The following is a 7646-nucleotide window of genomic DNA, read 5'->3' as shown; positions in this document are numbered from 1 at the left end:
GTGTCTTATAAGGATTGCAAGAATGTGCCTTAAAGGATACCTTAGGGTTTGCCTTAGCTCCCCCTATAGATGTGCTTGGTCTCTTGTCCTTGTGAGGTTGCCTCCCCCTCGGACATTGACTTCTATAATGTCCCCTTTGCGTGCTCCTTGCTCTTGCGTTTCGGGACTCCGGCTTCCTTGACCTTTGGTGCCGGTGAAGTCTTCCTAATCCTCTTTGGACATTTACTCTTGTAATGCCCATATTCCCTACACTCAAAGCACATTATATGTAATTTACTTGAAATTAAATCGCTTGAGTTACCTAGGGTTGAGGATGGATGTAATCTCTCTTCTTCATCCCTTCCGGAGGTAGAAGCTTCTTCTTGCACCAATCTTGAAGAAGAACTCTCCTCCTCTTCTTCCATAGATGTTGAGTAGCCCTCAACTTCTAATTCCTTACCTCCATGATGTGAGCTACTTGGCTCACTTGACTCCTCTTCATGACTTGAATTGGAGCTCTCCTCATGGAACTTAGCCAAGTTGTTCCACAACTCCTTGGCATTGTTGTATCCACCTATCTTACACAAGATATCACTAGGTAATGAAAATTCAAGGATTTTCGTTACCTCGTCGTTGGTTGTGGATTGGTGGATTTGTTCTTTCGTCCACTTCTTTTTCTTGAAAAGTTCTCCCTTTCTATCCACCGGAGGAATAAAACCTACTTGTACACAATTCCAATTTGCTAGGTTAGTCATAAGAAAATACTTCATTCTTACCTTCCAATATGCGAAGTCGCAGCACTCGTAGAAGGGTGGAATCGTGATGTCTTCTCTGAGTCGATCCATTCTCTAGCTTGTGCTCCCCCGGGTGTTAATCCGACGAAGAGCAACCTTGCTCTGATACCACTTGTTTGGACCTTCGGATAGCGGCTAGAGAGGGGGGTGTGAATAGCCGACCTCAAATTTGTGTTTCTTTCTACAAATCAAGTTAGCGCAGCGGAAAAATAACAACAGAAACGTAAATGGAGAAATCAAACCTCAAGCACAGCGATGTAACGAGGTTCGGAGATGATACTCCTACTCCTCGGTGTGTCCGTAAGGTGGACGAAGCCTATCAATCCGTCGGTGGATGAGACTCCGGATAACCGGCTAATATGAACTCCTTCTGGGTGGAGAAACCTCGCCACAATCTCTTGCAACAGCAAGATAGGAGTACAAGAAAGAAAGCAAGAAACAAAAAGCAATACGAATGTAAAAACACTTTGCCTTCTCGTCGACGGGAGTCCGTTGATGAAGCAACAACTTCACGGATGCCCAACAGCAGCTGAACCAGCCGAAGGAAGCTCACTCGAAGCTTCAAGAAGTATGAGCTCAGCAAAGCTCAGTAAGTACCGAAGGAACCAGGAAGAAGCAGTTATATATTTTACTGTAGAAGCCCTCGACCTCTTTATAACCTGCACCTGCTCACCTGGCGACAGAGTTCTGTGAAGAAGACGGAGATAGCCATTGTGACTCAATGGCTATGCCTGGACCGATCACCTGATCGGTCCAGGAGATCCCTGATCGGTCCACAGATCGATCAGGCTAAGCCTGGACCGATCAGATCATATCCTGATAGGTCCAGGAGGGATCTGATCGGTCCCTGGACCGATCAGTCCTTTCTCTCCTTTTCCTCTGTGTTGCTTCCTGATCGGTCTCCAGACCGATCAGATAACTCACAGTACTACACTGACTGGTTACTGATCGGTCTGCAGACCGATCAGCCGTATCATTGGATCGGTCACCAGACCGATCCAGGTTTAGAGCTCCCAGCCCTAAACCCTACCTGGTCCTGAGAACGAGCTACCGAGCCCTCTCTGACCTAGTCCGGAGAACGAGCTACCGAGCCCTCTCCGACTTCGTCCGGTCCAGAGAACGAGCTACCGAGCCCTCTCTGACCTAGTCCGGAGAACGAGCCACCGAGCCCTCTTCGACTTCGTATGCCAAGCTTCCATACTTGGACTTTTCCCGTGCCAAGTCTCCATACTTGGACTTTTCCGTGCCAAGTCTCCATACTTGGACTTTTCCCGTGCCAAGCTCCCTGCTTGGACTTCTCCGTGCCAAGTCTCCATACTTGGACTTTTCCCGTGCCAAGCTCCCTGCTTGGACTTTTCCACGCCAAGTCTCCATACTTGGACTTTTCACCAGATGTCTGGTCAACCTTGACCTATCTGGATTTCCCTTGCCTGGCTTCACTCACCAGGACTTTCCAACTGCCTGGCTTCACTCACCAGGACTTTCCCTTGCCTGGCTTCACTCACCAGGACTTTCACCTGGCTTCACTTACCAGGATTTCCCGAATCAGGTCGACTCACCTCGGGTCAACCAGGTCAACCTTAACCAAAGATTGCACCCACAATCTCCCAAGTTTGTATTCTGTCAAACATCAGAATACAACTTTTCTATTCTCGTTAAACATCAGAATAGAGTTTTTCTATTCTCGTCAAATATCAAAATACAACTCAAGTCAGGTCAACTCGAGTCAGGTCAACCAGGTCAACCTTGACCTAAGGTTGCACCAACAGTCCCGAGCTGTATGCGTCGGTCCATGTGTCTTGCTTGAGCTGTAAGGCTATAAATTCTGACCTGTATCCTTGGTTTGCATCTTTCGACCTGTACGCGTCGGTCCATGTGTCCTGCCTGAGCCGTAAGGCTATAGGTCCCGACCTATGATCCTGACTTCCGAGCTCCTACTCGCCATGTAGGCCTAACCCCGGAATGCCACCTGTGCCCGACTCATACCATCTTGTGACCAGGTCCTTTGAACCCACATAGGTCGGACTTTTGACCTCCATGTAGGCCAGACTTTTGACCACCACGTAGGCCTGACTTCTGACCACCACGTAGACTTAACTTCTGACCGCCACGTGGGCTTGACTGTTGACCATCCCATGGACTTGACTTCCGACCACGTCATCTCCTTGACCCCCTGATCATGCACCGTATCACAAGCGTCCCCCTCAAGTCTAGTCGAAGGAGGCTCTAGTCCAACTGACTAGACCCAAGTCCCTTTGTTACTTGACCTAATTCTTGCATCTTTTGCTTACCCTTTTCCCGCTATCTCACTTCAAAATTTCTTGCCTTCCTAGAAGATAAGCGAGACTTCACTGTATGCATGTTGATTCTTCGATTTCTGATCATACCATTTTCTCATAAATGCCACACTATTTCCCAAATGTCGTCTCAAGTTCCGAGGTAATTCCTTCACCTTCTTCCTCCTTATAAAAGGGTCGCGTATACTTCCACCTTCCTTTTTTCAAGCTACCCCCTGGTTAATAGAATCAACTATCTTCTCATACTCAAGCCTCCATTGAACCTGCAATGGAATCTGACGAACCCTCTTTTTTACATCAACGGATTGTCGATCTAACCAAAGTATTGGCCCATAAAGATGAAGCCTTACAGGAGATGATCGAAAGTAGAGCTTTTCAAGTTTCCCTTACTCGCGAAATGGAAAGCCTCTAGCTGGCCGCCAAATCCAGAACTAGGGCCGAGATCGCTCTCAAGCTTAGGCACAATCTGACTTCCAGAGCCAGGTCCACTATATTGTTTACCTGAAGATGAGACACGAGGACGAGGTGGCCCTCCTGAAAGAGGAAGGTCAGATAAAGGATGAGACCATCGGCCAACTGCAAAACACCATCAGACTTATCAAGGAAGAACTAGCTCAAGCTCATGCTCATCTGGCAAAGAGGGATCAGGCCTCCGGATCTGGATCTCGTAATGAGAATGTGAACTAAAAGATGTTCCTTAACTTTTCTTACATACTACATGTTTTTCTACCCTAAGGTTGTGGGTCTGTACTTCAACTTCTGTTAAATAATATTTCTTGCATTGTCTGCTTTCACAGTTGTGGGTCTGTACTTCCTTGTTTCTTATAGTACCGCGTTCCATAGACACACGACTTCAAAGAAAGTTGATAGAAAAGAAAACTTAGAAAAGATTATTTACATATCATACATTTTTTCTTACCCAAAAAGATGAGAAAGTAGTAGTTTGCATGGACTTGCCCGTTTGTACCTTAGTATTGGCTATAGAAGTACGACTGCAGCTCTATTAAACATGAAAGTAGACCGTATAGATTCATATTGAGACGAGAGGAAGAGATACTGACCGAGAAAGTCATTAATCGTGAGGGTAGGCTCACTTATAACTCACACTGAGGCGAGAGTCTGGGACACCGACCTGGAAACATCGTTGGACGTGAGAGCATGCTCACTTATAACTCGCACTGGGGCGAGAGTCTGGGACACCGACCTGGAAAGGTCGTTGGGCGTGAGAGTATGCTCACTTATAACTCACACTGGGGCGAGAGTCTGGGACACCGACCTAGAAAGGTCATTGGGCGTGAGAGCATGCTCACTTATAACTCACACTGGGGCGAGAGTCTGGGACACCGACTTGGAAAGGTCGTTGGGCGTGAGAGCATGCTCACTTATAACTCGCACTGGGGCGAGAGTCTGGGACACCGACCTGGAAAAGTCGTTGGACGTGAGAGCATGCTCACTTATAACTCTCACTAGGGTGAGAGTCTGGGACACTGACCTGGAAAGGTCGTTGGGCGTGAGAGCATGCTCACTTATAACTCGCATGATGTGCATAGATTGTATACACTTGTTTAGCATGTTTTGACGCACATTCACATATTTTGCACATGCTTTGTCTACGTATTTTTGTACTTCCAACTTTCCTTTTAGAATATTTACTCTTTTTATTCGGAGATCTACTTTTGTGCATTTTCTGTACGCAGGAGTCAAATTTGGTGAAGAATGCATGTTCATGGCCAAATCTGCGAGCGAAGCAATGGAAGAAGACACGTTACTTGAACCACACACGACCCTGCCATGGGGGGTTTCCCAGGCCATGTAGAGATGAGAGGCCATGTAGCTGCAGCAGAGAAGGAAGATGGATTGGCCATGTGAACCTCACACGGTCGTGCCAAGTTTTGAAGCCCAATGAAGCCTAGGTCGTGTACACCACACGGCCATGTAACTTTTCCAAAGACCAGAGAAGCCTCGGCCGTGTATACCACACGGCCATGTGAGTTTTCCAATGGGCAAGAGAGTGCTGATCGTCTGTACCACACAGCCGTGCCAGGTTTCCAGAGACAGAGGTAGCTTAGGTCGTGTAGATTTACACGGCCGTGTAGGAGGGTCATGGTAGATGTTTGCCACGGTCGTGTCTCACACACGGCCGTGTACAGTTGGCAGAGAGGAGAGTGGCTCTGGCCGTGTGAACCTCACACGGCCGTGCCACGGGGTCGTGTGGCGCCTAAGCCTTCCCTCTATATAAGGCTTCCTTCATGAATTGAAAGGGGATCTTCTCCCCTTTGGGAGAAAGCGAGATTTGGGTAATTTCCCTTCATCTTGGAGGGATTTTCTGGCGATTCTAGGGAGGATCTTCACCGTTTTGACTCCAAGATCGTGGGATTGGATCCGAAGACCGTTCTTCTTTGTAGATAAGTTTTCTTTTTCTCTTGTCTTGGATTTGGGGGATCAAGAATGCTTGTAATATTTCTTTCTTTCGGATTCTTTCTTTGATTTATGGAGTAGATCTTTTGTTGTAGGATGGAGAGAGTATTTGTAAGGATATCTTGATGTAAAACTCTTGTGGATATGCCAATTTCCCATTTCTATGATTTTGTCCTATTTTGTATCTATTTGATCTTGTGTGGAATGTTGTAATTGTGTCTAATTACCATGCTTGATTGAGGGTTTGGATATCTTGTGGATTTTGTAGAGGTAATTCCTCATTCAATTTTCTGAGGGATCTTCGTGACAGGAACATGTTCGTGTAAGGACGTTTGAGGGATCATCTTGAAGGGGAAATTAGGTTATTCAAGGGGGTAGGATAGATTTGTGCATTAATCTTTATATCTAGATGTGTTTGATGAGAGACGAATTCTTATGTTGATTATCCGAGGGACGCACGTGACAAGCAAGCCCGTGTAAGGACAACATAGATTCATTTCTAATTGATCAATCTAAGTGTAGATTTCAGTCCTAGGTCGGTTGTCTATTGCAAGAGAGAACCGATAACCTTCTACAAATGATGGACAATTGAGGAAAAAGATTTGGTAGATCATTTACATTGAATAACCTTATAAAGAAACCAAAACTCCTAGAATATCCCTTATCATTGCCCTTATTCTTGTTTCCTATCCTTTTATTTGTATCTTTACCTTTGTAGATTTACTTTGTACTTGTTAACTCATTGAATTGTTGTTTAGCTAATTCGCGTTGAGATATTCTTAGTGCTTATTCTAGTCCCTGTGGATACGATAATCTTTTATATTACTTGCAATATTTTCGTACACTTGGAGAGAGACAACAAGTTTTTGGCGCCGTTGTCGGGAACTGCGCTATAACATTAGGGATTTTCAATTGAGTTAGACCAGACATAACTTCTCTTTTCATTTGCATAGTTGTAATCTAACTTTTAGAATTATATTTTCATAAGTTTTTCCTTTCTTGTATACATTTTGATTCTAACATTCTTGTCTAACTTTTCTCTGTTCTCTTTTGATTTAGCTTCTTTCTTCTTTTCTTTTGTAAACATATCTTGCAATCTTGTTCTTGGCATATGAATTATTCTAGATATTTTTCTTTTTCCTTTTGTCTTTTCTTTCTTGTTTTCATTATGCACTTTCTTTCTTGCAATTTGAATTCTGCATTTTCTTTCTTGCTTTTCATATTGCATTTCATTTCTTATTTTTGATTCTTGAATATCCATGAGCACTAACATGTCAAGCATGCCCATGAGAAATTTTTCTACGCCTTTTTCTGTAAGATTTTTATCTCTCATTGTGCAACCTCAAATTGAAGCAGAAAGTTTCCAACTAGACCCAGAGTTAATTTTTATGATACAAGGTCACAAATTTGGAGGAGAAGTATCAGAAAGTCCTTATCTGCATCTTGAAATATTTTTAGAGATTTGTGATATGGTGAAATGTGAAGGAGTGTCAGCAAATGCAGTTAAATTATTGTCATTTCCTTTCAGTATCAAAGATAAAGCAAGGACTTGGTTATATTCTCTCCATCCTCAAAGCATTATAAGTTGGGAACAATTGGAGAAGCAATTTTTGAATCATTTTCCCCTCCAAGTAGAACAGTGTATATCAGGAATTGCATAACAAATTTTGCTCAGGCATATGGAGAATCATTGTTTGAAGCATGAGATAGATTCAAGAGTCTTCAAAGACAGTGCCCTCATCATGGTTTTGAAAAATGGTTGATTCTACACATATTCTATGGGGGAATTTCTTTCTCAGACAAGAGTATATTGGATTCATCAGCTGGAGGTTCTTTTATGGATAAAAGTGCAGATGAAGCATATATGTTAATTGATCAAGTGACATTGAACCTCCATGAATGGTCAAACATAAGTTGGATGAAATCTCCCTCAAACATTCAAGAAGTGCAAGCCATAAATGCTATAGATCCTATCAAACAAATTGTAACTCAACCATCTATGAGTTTTGCAAATCACAAGTCACAGAACGGGGAGTTCAAACATTTAGGGGCAAAGATTGAAAGTATTATTTCAAATTGGTTTAAAGAAGATCCCCCTTCTTCGCAGACAAGATCTAGTGAAAAGTGTGATGATGTTGGGTTTGTTAGGATCGAAGGG

General features: G+C 43.8%; 1 non-coding gene across 1 annotated transcript; it reads right to left on the bottom strand.

Annotated features, from left to right (window-relative positions):
- Positions 1-7131: 7131 nt before the first annotated feature.
- Positions 7132-7237, bottom strand: LOC122025816. The gene has a single exon (XR_006123842.1). It is a non-coding gene; the product is annotated as a small nucleolar RNA R71 (small nucleolar RNA).
- Between the last annotated feature and the right edge of the window lie 409 nt (positions 7238-7646).

This window comes from Zingiber officinale, chromosome 9B (genome assembly GCF_018446385.1).
Source record: "Zingiber officinale cultivar Zhangliang chromosome 9B, Zo_v1.1, whole genome shotgun sequence".
Taxonomy (NCBI): Eukaryota; Viridiplantae; Streptophyta; class Magnoliopsida; order Zingiberales; family Zingiberaceae; genus Zingiber; species Zingiber officinale.
Note: the sequence above shows the minus strand (reverse complement) of the source record. Positions and strands in the feature narration are given on the sequence as shown.